At 44.8% G+C, this 11663-nt stretch overlaps 1 non-coding gene across 1 annotated transcript; it reads left to right on the top strand.

Moving 5' to 3' along the window:
* Positions 1 to 9146: 9146 nt before the first annotated feature.
* TRNAE-CUC (transfer RNA glutamic acid (anticodon CUC)) lies at positions 9147 to 9219 on the top strand. Its single transcript has one exon. It is a non-coding gene; the product is annotated as a tRNA-Glu (tRNA).
* Positions 9220 to 11663: the final 2444 nt, after the last annotated feature.

Raw genomic sequence — 11663 nt, 5'->3', positions numbered from 1 at the left:
TGATGTTGAGTATCTTCATGAGCTTATTTGCCATCTCTCTCTCTTTTTTTAATTAAGAGAGCTTTGTCCATATTCAAAATTGAGTTGTTTGTGCTCTTATTGCTTTGGGAGAGTTTCTGGAAACAAGTCCTTTTAGATATGTTTTTGACAAATATTTTCTCCTAATCTGTGCCTGTCTTTTAGTGGCATTTAAAAAGCAGAGTTTCAAATTTTGATGAAGTCTAATCCACCGATTTTTTCTTTTACGGTTCATGCTTTTTGTGTCCTAAGAAATCTTTGTCTAACTAGGGGTTTTGTTTCTTAATTTAACTAAACTTACTTAATTCAAAGCATTTTTAATTCTGAATCTATGCTTCTTTCTTTGTTGGAATTAAATTATCTTTTAAAAAATAATAAAATGCTAAGAAGAATAGAAGAGAGAGAGTGTGTGTGTGTGTGTGTGAGAGAGAGAGAGAGAGAGAGAGAGAAAGAGAGAGTATGCACACGTGCTTGCCCAGAAAAATAGAGTTGATTGATGATTCTATGTTAGTGTCATAGGTCAGGTTCCCCAGGAAAGTCAAAAATTTGCATATGAAGACTGTCTCCTTGACCAAACTCTAGTCAGTCTCCTGAGGCTTCTTCTCCACTAGGCTTTGACCTTGGGCTCCAGTGTCTGTCCTTGTCAAGACTGCATCCCCCAGTTTTAGCAAAAATCCTAAGCCAATTTACAGAGGATCCCCCACCCTGGATATCTGATCACCCTCTATACCCAAGGAAATCCTTCATCCCCTAGCATCCCCCAGGAGATACTGATCACCCTGGGCTGCCACCAGGAAGAATCTTGTCAAGACATTTTCATCAGAATCCTCCCTCACTCCTGATGTTTCCTCTTAGTAATTTTCCATCCACCTGACCCCCCAACCCTGCTCCTTTGCTATAAATCCCCACTACTTGTCCTTGTTGAATTTGTAATGGAGCCCAGCTCTATACTGAGACCTTTTTTCTTCTATTGCAGTAGTTCCTGAATGAAATGTTTTTGGTGCTTTGCCTACTGTCCAGATGTGGTTTTTCTTTGACAGATGCAGGAATTTTATTGGGGCGTGCTACCAGGAACAATCCCACTATGAGAGGGCGTGAAACAGGATTGGCAGGGAGAGATGTTGAATTATGATGTCCCGCTGATCCCGCGGCGGGGGTGGGGTGGGGGGGTGGGGTGGGGCGCTGTTCCGGAGTAGCCATGGCCTTTACAGAATTGCCCTGAATAGAGAGAAGGGTCTGGACCTTGTGTTTCTCAACCCTTCCTCCCTATCTGATGAGATAAAGTGTGAAACTAATATAAAACATGGTATAGGAGTGAGAAAGAGTAAGTGTCAGAATTGTAGTAAGTCTTGGGTGAGCCGGAGGCAACCCCTCTATAAGGAGAAATAAAACAAAACTAATTAGTCACTTGTGAAACCCTTTCCCTGGTTCGGTGACCTCTGCAACCCAGCAGCCACGTATCCCGGCAACGGTCCCTGGGCTTTATCCCGGGTTTGCATCATCCCCTCCCCCCACCCCCTGGGGGGTAAAAGCATCTTTGTTACCTGTTCCATTGTTTCTGGCCCTCCTGAAAAAAGGAGCAACTGTTCTTTCTGACTCCAAATCATTGCCCTTTGCAGCTAGCAGATCTGCGGAGGCGAGAGATCTCCGTGCCCAGTAGTGAATCCTAGGGGGCGTGGACAAGGCTTTATAGGAGAAGTGTAATAAAGGATTCATCTTGAGAGTATATGAGCAATGATGGTTTGCTGGTTGTACTCTGCATGCTTGGACATCACCCATGCATCATGATGCCCTCCTGCGATTGCTGTCAATCTAAGCCGAAAAGGCAGAGAGAAGCTCAAAGTCTCCCGCCATCCAGCGCTACACAAACACACCTGAGGATCCAGTGGAGGGAGAGGGGTTCTTCCTTCCCCAGGGTGGTCCTCCTGGCCCCTTTTAGTCCTCTCAGCAAAAAGTGCTCCTGGGAGTTGGAACTGTCAGGAGAGATGACGTCGTCTATCTGCTATCATATTTTTAATCTGAATTTCCTCTTGAAATGAGAGGAAACTAGCCTAGGATCATTCGACTAGCTTGTGGCAAAGCCAGAATTAGAGTCAGATGTCCTGTCTCTCAAGTCAAATGAGCCAGAAACCCTGAGCTATCCTTGATTCTCTGTCTTCCCCACCTCCTACATCCACGTAGTCATTAAGTTATTTTGACTTAAAAACAGCTCTCAGGCTTGTTCCCTTCTCCCCAGTTTTCAGTATTTCTTCTTTTGCTTAGGTCCCATCTACTCTCCTGGGCAGTTACAGTAGCTTTGTAACTGATCTCTCTGCCTTGCTTTCTTCCATTAACAGCACATTCTGCACATGGCAGCCGGAGTTACAGTTTACAAGCATAAATTTGGCAACTCATTCCCCTGCAGAAACATTTGCACTGCTCCCATTCCTTTTCATGATCACGGTACAAACTCCTTAGCCATACATGCAAATGTCATCCTTGGCATTGACAACATCATAACAAACTGGACTGCGAGGCAAATTAACAGTGGCTTTAGCCATAGGATATTCCTAAAATAGGCAGTCTTACAATTGGTTTGGTGACTCTGTGATGTTGTTGGAGACCCCAAAACTTTCTGTCCTTTCTCTTCTATCCTCACTGGGTGGCTTTCTTCCTCAGGGTCACAAGATGGCTATCACAACTCTAGGTATCACACCCTCATATGACAACATCTAAATCGCAAAGGAAGGGATGGAGGAGAAAAGGAACTCTGGGTACACAATTCTTTTTTTTTTTTTTAATCAAAGATGAAACCCTTTCCTCAATGTCGTCTCTCCACCAGACTTCTTCTATTTTTCTAGCCAGACCAAGTGCCATGCCCAGCCCCAGACCAAGCATTTTCATCAAAGGTAAAGAGGATTGTCTAGATTGGCTTAGGCCAATTGTGATTTATGTCCTGACCCTGGACACTTTACCAGCTGAACAAAATCAACATTCTGTTCATAAGAAGGAGAAATGGCTCGTGAGATGGCAACCTACAGTGAGTGTGTACCCCAATCTACAAGGCCCTTATGAGCTACCCTCTACCTACCCCTGTATGTTTTCTGGCACTCTCCTTTATAGCGACCTTTTACTCCAGCCATATGGAACCCATCACACTTTCCAGAATGGTCCTCTTCCCCCTGCCTGAAATAACCCTTTTCCCTGGATAATCTTATGAATATTCATTCTTCTTGGAAAACTCAACTGAAATGTTACTGGCTTTGTAAAAATCTTTCCTGATCCTCCAAAGCAGGATCAGTCACCCTTGACCTTTCCTGGTCCAGATGGTGCCTGGTACATTGTAGTTGCTCAATAAATATTTGTTGAGAATCCACATCTTTCAAGTGTGCTGTTATTTTGAGCTGTTAGGTTATTATCACTGCATACATTTCAATTAATATCATTACTTTCATCATAGAGCCATGTGATGGTTAATTTTATGTATCAGCTTGGTCAGGACAGATATTTGGTTAAACATTATTTCTGGATGAGATTAGCCTTTGCAAGAGTAAGCTGAGTAAAGTGGCTTGCCCTCTCCAGTGTAGGTGGGCTTTATCCAATCTGTTGAGCACTTGACTAGAACAAAAATGCAGAGGAAAGAATTCACCCTGGGCCTGACCAGGTGACCTGAGGCACTGGCTTTCTCCTGCTCTTGGACCGAGACTTACATAATCAACTCCCCGGGTTCAAAGGCCTTCAGGTTTGGACTGGAACTACCCACCAGTTTTCCTGAGTCTCCAGTTTACAGACAGCAGATGGTGGGACTTCTCAGCCTCCAGAATCATGGGAGCCGATTCCTTATTTTTTTATCTGTCTGTCTATCTATCTATCTATCTATCTATCTATCTATCTATCTATCCTGTGTCTCTGCAGAACCCCAGCTAATAGAAGACAGTTAAATTCTGTAGTATAGGAAAATGTTTCTAAATGGTAGGATCAAGTTGCTGAAAGGGAATGTGATTTTGAGGGAGCTAAAATATCCTAACTTGATGCTTAGTCTCCTATTATTCATAACATGAGACTATTATTCATCATATTCTATTTAATGGTGTCTATGAGAAAGAATTCTCTTTCACTCTTGTGTATCTTGCATAGCTCCTTTTGCATCAGAGAAATTATCTTATGCATGTCATGCAGAGATAGGGACACTTAGAAATGCTCATTTGTATTGGGGCTAATACCAGCTGGGAGAGGGTGTGTGCGTGTGCAGAAAAATTACTGAAATGCACCGTAAGATAAAGGGTGAAAGGATGAGTGAAAATGAAGTAGAAAGTGATAAAATTTTAGAGTGCAAGTTAGCCGGGAGTGTGGGAAACAAATTCACAATAACATCAGGTGACACAGGTAGTCAGCCTTAAGTACCATGAATGTACACGAACCTTATTCCCTTTGTAATTGTCTCTCCATTCTTGTAAGCAGTCTGTTTCCTTAAGTCACCAGGCTCAGGAAGTGACGCTCCCCCTTCCCGGGAGCGCTGTGCTCTGCCCTGCAGGATGGTGGCTTAGGGCCGGTCCAGCAAAGCAGGTGCGGCAAATCTCTGGCGTTCTGCTGCCGACAGGTATCGGCTGGCGAACAAAGAGAAGCCGGCAATGTCCATGGAGTCACCGAACGAGACTTTGAGAAGGAAACGACTCCTATCAACAGAATGAGACTAAGGAGGAAAACAAGGGCTCTGACTTAAAGACTAGAAGCAAAGAGGAAAAGAAGGAAGATGGAAAGAAGGATAAAAAGAGGGGAAGGAAGGAAGAAAGGGGGGGAGGGAGGGAGCTGAAGCCCTGAAGGTTAAATAGGACATCTGAAGTTGGTTGGACTGTTGCTTCCAGGAATTTCTGCCTAATTTCTTTGAACTATGACTCAGGTCCTTACCCAGGGGCATGTCTGTCCTTGTTCTGACAGAACTTTAAACTGTTTACCCTGGACTCAGCCCAGGTGGCTTCTCCATTCTCCGTATCTAGTTATCTCCTTTGCAGGCAAGAATCATGGATGCCCCGCCTTGTGCCCCCCTGACAGGGGCAGAGTTCTGATTCTCCTGTCACTGTGGTTGTTCCTCAGCTCCTGCCCCAACTGGGCTGCTTCCCCTGTCTTTTAGCCACCACCGTCCTGGTCCTTGGTTCCCTTGGAACATCTGCAGCTGAGGGCTAGGATGGGGGGAAGAGGAGGAGGGGGTTACATGCAGTGCTTGCTGTTTAACAAGGGTGTGTCTGGCCACTTTAGCCAAATATCCTTCTTTAGATTCAGAAAAAGTACATGCCTGCTAAAATAGATTGGACCTTCTTGGAGGCGGTTACCAAGGAGAGCCAGAGCACCTGCCCTGGAGGAAGACGTTTGGATGCTCAGTCCCGCAGGCTCCTCTGGGCGCAGCTCTGTTCCTCTTGCTCCCCCCCGGGCACCCCGTGGCCTCCACTATCTCTATGGGCTCCTAAAATCTGCCCCGGGCAATGGAACTAATGAGCTCATTCACACAGCCGCTATGGCTAAATAAGAAACTTCTCCCTAAAGGTCTTAAAACAAAGGGATTAATGACTCTTTTTGATATCTCGAGCTCTCAGTACCAAGGAAAGAGAGATGTTTTAGAGGATAGGAAAGCCTTCTTGATACCTCTATCATACCTCATGGGAATTAGCCTCTCATTAAGACTGGCTCTTTACTATGCCCTGCAAAATGTGCTTGATATTCAAAGTAAATATGAAGTCTCCTCTTTTCTTTTTTTTTTTTTTTTAAAGATTTTATTTATTTATTTGACACAGAGAGAGAGCACAAGCAGGAGGAGAGAGACAGAGGGAGAGGGAGAAGCAGGCTCCCCGCTGAGCAGGGAGCCTGATGCGGGACTCGATCCCAGGACCCTGGGATCATGACCTGAGCCGAAGGCAGACATTTAACTGACTGAGCCACCCAGGTGCCCTGAAGTCTCCTCTTTTCGAACCAAACTTCATATGAAGCACAATCAAGCTAACCTTTACCGAGCACTTGCCATGACCAGGTATTTTGCTAAGCACTTTACAATATGCATTTCCCCTTCTATCTGAAAGTTCACTTTACGCCACTTCACTTTTGCAAAAGACCCACATCAGTACCTCTTTTTTGATAACAGAAAGAAATTCGGGGCGCCTGGGTGGCTCAGTCAGTTAAGCATCCGCCTTCTGCTCAGGTCATGGTTCCAGGGTCCTGGGGTGGAGTCCCACATCGGGCTTCCTGCTCAGCGGGGAGTCTGCTCCCTCTCCTTTTGTCCCTCTCCCTGCTTGTGTGCTCTCTCTCTCTGTCAAAAAAGTAAATAAAGTCTTTTTAAAAAAGAAAGAAATTCAAAGAGAATTTTTGCTTTTACAAAATGGTAATTTCTTCTTTGCTTTAGGTCATTTCAGCTTACAAAAATTTTCATAGGAATGCTCTACTTTCAGATAGTGGGAGAAGCCTGTACATTATTTTATTCTCAAGTTTAGGTAGTATCATGTAAGATCCTCTTGATTTACCTGAACCAATCAGGTATAAGTGCAAAGGGCATTTACAGGCTCATGAGACAGGTACAGGGCTGACTTCAGACAGGACTGGAATCTAACAATGTTATCTGAACCTTGTCTCCCTCCATCTCCTGAATTGGCTCCACCTTCCTTTGCTTGTTGTCTTTGTTCTCAGGTTGTACATGGGGGCAGGTAACTGGAGCTGCTCCAGCCAGACGGTCTTCCAGTGTCTATTCTCCGTGGGAAATCGAGAGCTTCCTCCTGAATGCTCAGGTGCACTCTAATTAGAAGGGGTCACATGCTCATCCCTGAACTGGTCTCATGGCCAGGGGGCCTCACAGAGTCTCTCCTGGATCACGTTCTGCATTCCTGGAGTGAGGTGGTGGAGCCCCCAACCAGGCCAGAGGGATACAGAGTAGGAGAGCAGAATCCCCAAATGGATATTGGGAAAATAGATACTCAGTAGGCACCAAGAAACTTTCAAAACCCTTGTGAGTGTTAGTATTCCAGTTTAATAGATGAGGAAACTGAGGATTGGGAGGGTTTAAGTAACTTGTCCAAGGTCACTGCTAAGCACCTGGCAGAGCAGAGGCTTGAATCCTGTTGTATTTACTAAGCCATACTTGCTGTTCCATTTATTCAGAGGAAATGTTTGCTCTTTAAATAAATAAAAACAAGACTGTATAACTAGAGTAAAAGAATTAATGTCAAATTTTCCATAATGAAAATCATCCCTAACTTGCCCTGCAAATGTATCCTAGAGGACAGCCTAGAAGTCCCCTAAGGAGGCATAACTCTCTTTCCAATATGCCATTGGCCAAGTTCTGCTGCCGAGGGAAAGGCAGGGAGTATGGCTATTTATTAAATAGACTTGCTTCTGACACCATCATCAGAACAATTTGAACCAAGAACTCTGCTGGCTTTAAGAAAATCACCACGTTAAGTGAATTCTTGAAATAATTTTTACTTTCCTAGACACTTCAGATGGGCCCAACTACCTCCTGAAAGGATTTTGAAATAGTCATCCAGGAGATATAGTCATTATTGATTTTGTTCTGAACTCTTAACCACAAGTGGCTACAACATCAGTTATTAACGGCTTTATCGTATTGACACAGGGCCATGAGCTAACCAAGATAGAGGAAACCATGTGTACACTCCAGGACGGAACACTCGATTTAGAGTTAGCAGAGTCCTGGATCCAGCACCAATTAACTCTATAACCTCAGACAAATCACCTAAACTTGCTGGTGCTCACTTTCTTCATCTGTAAAATCTTTAAAATGATAACACTTCCTTTATAGGTTTTTATGAAATCTGGATGACATAATGTATTTTAAAATTCTGAAATATCTGCAAACCTGTAAGCGTTTCATAAATGTGATGTATTATAATCCTTCTGGTCCAAGGATCTGAAAACTCTGTGGCTTCCGATTCATATTAACAGCCAAAGAGGCAGACAAGTCCCAGTCAAGTTAGAAATAGAGGCTGCAACTTTAGCAGCTGATTCTGGACTAAGTAATGGGCTGCTTAACAACAGAAGTTATTGGCTTGCTGCAAAACAAAACAAAACAAAGCAAAACCAAAAACACAAATGTGTTTCATTAGATTGAAATGCAAAAGGACTGTGAGAGAAGCCTGGCACTAAGTTCTGAGGCAAAATTGGCCCAAACCTCGGCACGATCCAACTTTCTCAGCACATGTTACTTCTACAGATTTTACTCTCCTCCAAAAGTTTCCATGTGATGCTCAGAATCCCACGCTTATCACACCACATATCATCAAATCCCCTTAGCAGGGAACAGGGCTCAGGAGAAAGACCCACAGGTCAGAAACCTAAAGAATAATTTCACCAAGACCAAATTAGAACAGAGCCACAAGCTACAAGGACAGAGCCTTTCAGATGTCAAGGTCTAGTGTAAGTAAAAATGGTCACTGTTTGGGCAAGTTGGTGGCCAGACCTGCAGTGGGGCAGAGGATAAACTCCATTAGCACTAGGAAGTCATCTTCTTTCCAAAGCCTTCCCTGGTATTCCCTGCCTCACTTCAGCAAGGCATCAAGCACTTAACTCCTGTGTTCATCTTTAGGAAGATGATTTTTTTTTAAAGATTTTATTTATTTATTTGACAGAGACACAGCGAAAGAGGGAACACAAGCAGGGGGAGTGGGAGAGGGAGAAGCAGGCTTCCCACTGAGCAGGGAGCCCGATGCGGGGCTCGATCCCAGGATCCTGGGATCATGACCTGAGCTGAAGGCAGACGCTTAACGACTGAGCCACCCAGGTGCCCCTAGGAATATGATTGAAGACTCTGCTTCTTAGCCTTTCCTGATTTTGCTCACTAAACATTGACTGAGCACCACCCATTGTTTGTATGCTGGCAGTTTTGTTCATAGGATTGGAAACAGAGTGCCTACTGGTTACCTGGTCACAAGCACTGGACATACCAACTGGACAGCCCAATCTCTGGCTGAAAGAAATGTTCAACTGAGGCTTTTTTAGGTTGCAGGGGTGGTACCTGAGCTGAAGGGTGGATCAGAGCCAGACCTTCAGACAAGAGTGAGGGTGAGGGATATTCTAGGCCAAAAGAACAACATGAGCTAAGAAGAGACACAGGACACCATGATGCATTTAGAATCTTTATGTCCAGGGGCACCTGACTGGCTCAGTTGGTAGAGCATGTGACTCTCGATCTCAGGGTTGTGAGTTCAAGCCCCATGTTGGGCGCAGACCCTACTTAAAAGAAATTTTAATTAATTAAAAATAAATAAATAAATAGAACCTTCATGTCTATATGGCTGGACTACAGGCTGTGTGTGGCTGAGAGGAGGCGGGAGAGGAGGCTAGAGAGATAGGCAGGGGCCAGATCATGAAAAGCCTTATAATACCATGAGGACAATGCAAAGACTTTGAAGGGTTTTAAGCACAGAAGTGAAATGATTAGATGTGCATTTAAATAAACAGCAAGCCATATGTGTTCCAAGTAAAATTTGGAAAATCAGAAAAGCACCAAAAACCTATAAAAGATTTATTGAATATACTGGACACACTATAGCTCTAGGAAGAAACAACTTTTTATTCTTTCTCCTGCTGCTCTAGAAAACTCATTCTAGAATGAAATCCTTAGTTTTTCTGATCCCGTTCAATCACAAGAACGCTCTCAATGGAGTACTGTAGAGATCATGCCAAGTCCAGCGCTACACCTGCGGTCTTGTGTCCACATGGAAACCTCTCTCATCCCTCTAGACGGGCCCCCTTCAGTCTTGGAAGCTGAAGTGCAGGAGGAATGCATGCAAGGAAGATTTCTCTTCCTTTTCTACCCACCAAGCTGCTCTTTCCTGAGGCCCTTGAGGAAGGATTAGGTGCAAGCTGTGCCCACTTACGTGACGGACACCACTGTCACCCAGCATGGCATTTGTACCTTGGAGATCCTTCTACTAGGGACTGCTGGCTATAGTGTCCTTAGGCCAGGTCTCTTCACTTCAGGTGGTTCTCTTGGGTGGCATCCCTCACACCGTTCACTGGTGGCCCACGAATGAGTCCCCTCCACCCCATGGCCCACCCATCAATGGAAGTGCAGCATCCTGCCAATGAGCCTTGTTTCTTCATTCTGCTGCAAGGTAGACCCCTCCAACCAGATTTTCACCTTTAGGCTTCTTGTGGTAAAAGTCAGTCACCAGTGCCTGTGTCCCTCAAATTCTAGAAGACACAGGTCAAGATCTCCAAATAATTCCTGTGAAGCCCTCTCACTTCGTTTAAGGCGAAAGCAAATTTCCCATGGCAGAGTGGAGATGGATAGATTGTGGAACACAGCAGTCAGACCACTCTCTACAAAGAAACCCTTGCTCTGGCCTCTTAAACCTCCTAAAGAATGTCTCTCACCTCTCTTCCATAGCTCGAAGGTGGGCAGTGGGCTGATCCTGGCAGGGCCATTTCACAATATCTTTGCATGCCCTGCATAGCAAGGGGGCTCCGCACTTCCTTTTAGAATGTGCCAACGTAGGACCTACCCTAGCATTCTTAACCTTTGCAGGCTTGAGATAATACCGGAAGTAACTTTCTGCACAAAATAAAAATCACCCGTAATCCCACTAGCTTTTTCCTCCTTTGGAAGTGTAGAGAAGTCTCCTTCCCTCCTCTTGTCTTTAACAATTTGGTGTGTATCTTTTTTTTTTTAAGATTTTATTTATTTTAGAGAGAGAGGGTGCATGTGTGAGCAAGCACGGGCAAGGGAAGTAGAAGAGGGGGGAGAGGGAGAGAGAGAAGCTGAAGCAGACTCGGCACTCAGCGCAGAGCCCGTTGCGGGGCTCAATCTCATGACCCTGAGATCATGACCTTAGCTGAAATCAAGGGTCAGGCACTTAACCCTCTGAGCCACCCAGGCGGTCCTGGTGTGTATCTTTCTAAGTTACCTTTTATGTTTATACAAATCTAGAAGATAGATGGATAGATAGGTAGATAGATAGACAGGTGATTTAAAAACATAGCTACAAAATGTTTGACATTGCTCTCATCTAGAGGTGGAATTTCTGTTCCCTTCCCTTGAGTCGAGAGACAGCTGTGACTGCTTGGACCAATGGAATACAGTGGAAATGCAGCTATGTGACTTCTGACGCTAGGTCATGAAGGGCCAGGAGGCCTCCACCTCGGGCCCCGGAGACACTAGCACTTGAAACACTGAGCCACCATGAAAGGAATCTGATTCCCCCGAGGCTGTGCTACGGAATCTACACACGGGTTCTCTGGTCGGGAGGCCCAGCTGGCTCCGTCGTTGAGCATTGCAGCCCAGGTGCCAGACATGCAAAGAAAGAAGGAACTGGAGGGTGTTATGCTGAGCGAAATCAGTCAATCAGAGAAAGACATGTATCATACGACCTCACTGATAGGAGGAATTCTTAATCTCAGCAAACAAACTGAGGGTTGCTGGAGTGGGAGGTGGGGTGGGAGGGATGGGGTGGCTGGGTGATGGACATTGGGGAGGGTATGTGCTATGGTGAGCACTATGAATTGTGCAAGACTGTTGAATCTCAGATCTGTACCTCTGAAACAAATAATACATTATATGTTAAAAAAAAAAAAGATAGCAGAAAGGGAAGAATGAAGGGGGGGAATCGGAGGGGGAGATGAACCATGAGAGACTATGGACTCTGAGAAACAAATTGAGGGTTCTA

The sequence above is a fragment of the Leptonychotes weddellii genome, chromosome 6, assembly GCF_054177405.1.
Source record: "Leptonychotes weddellii isolate Sample4059 chromosome 6, ASM5417740v2, whole genome shotgun sequence".
Classification (NCBI taxonomy): domain Eukaryota; kingdom Metazoa; phylum Chordata; class Mammalia; order Carnivora; family Phocidae; genus Leptonychotes; species Leptonychotes weddellii.
The sequence above is the reverse complement of the archived record's forward strand: the minus strand, read 5'-3'. Positions and strand labels throughout refer to the sequence as shown.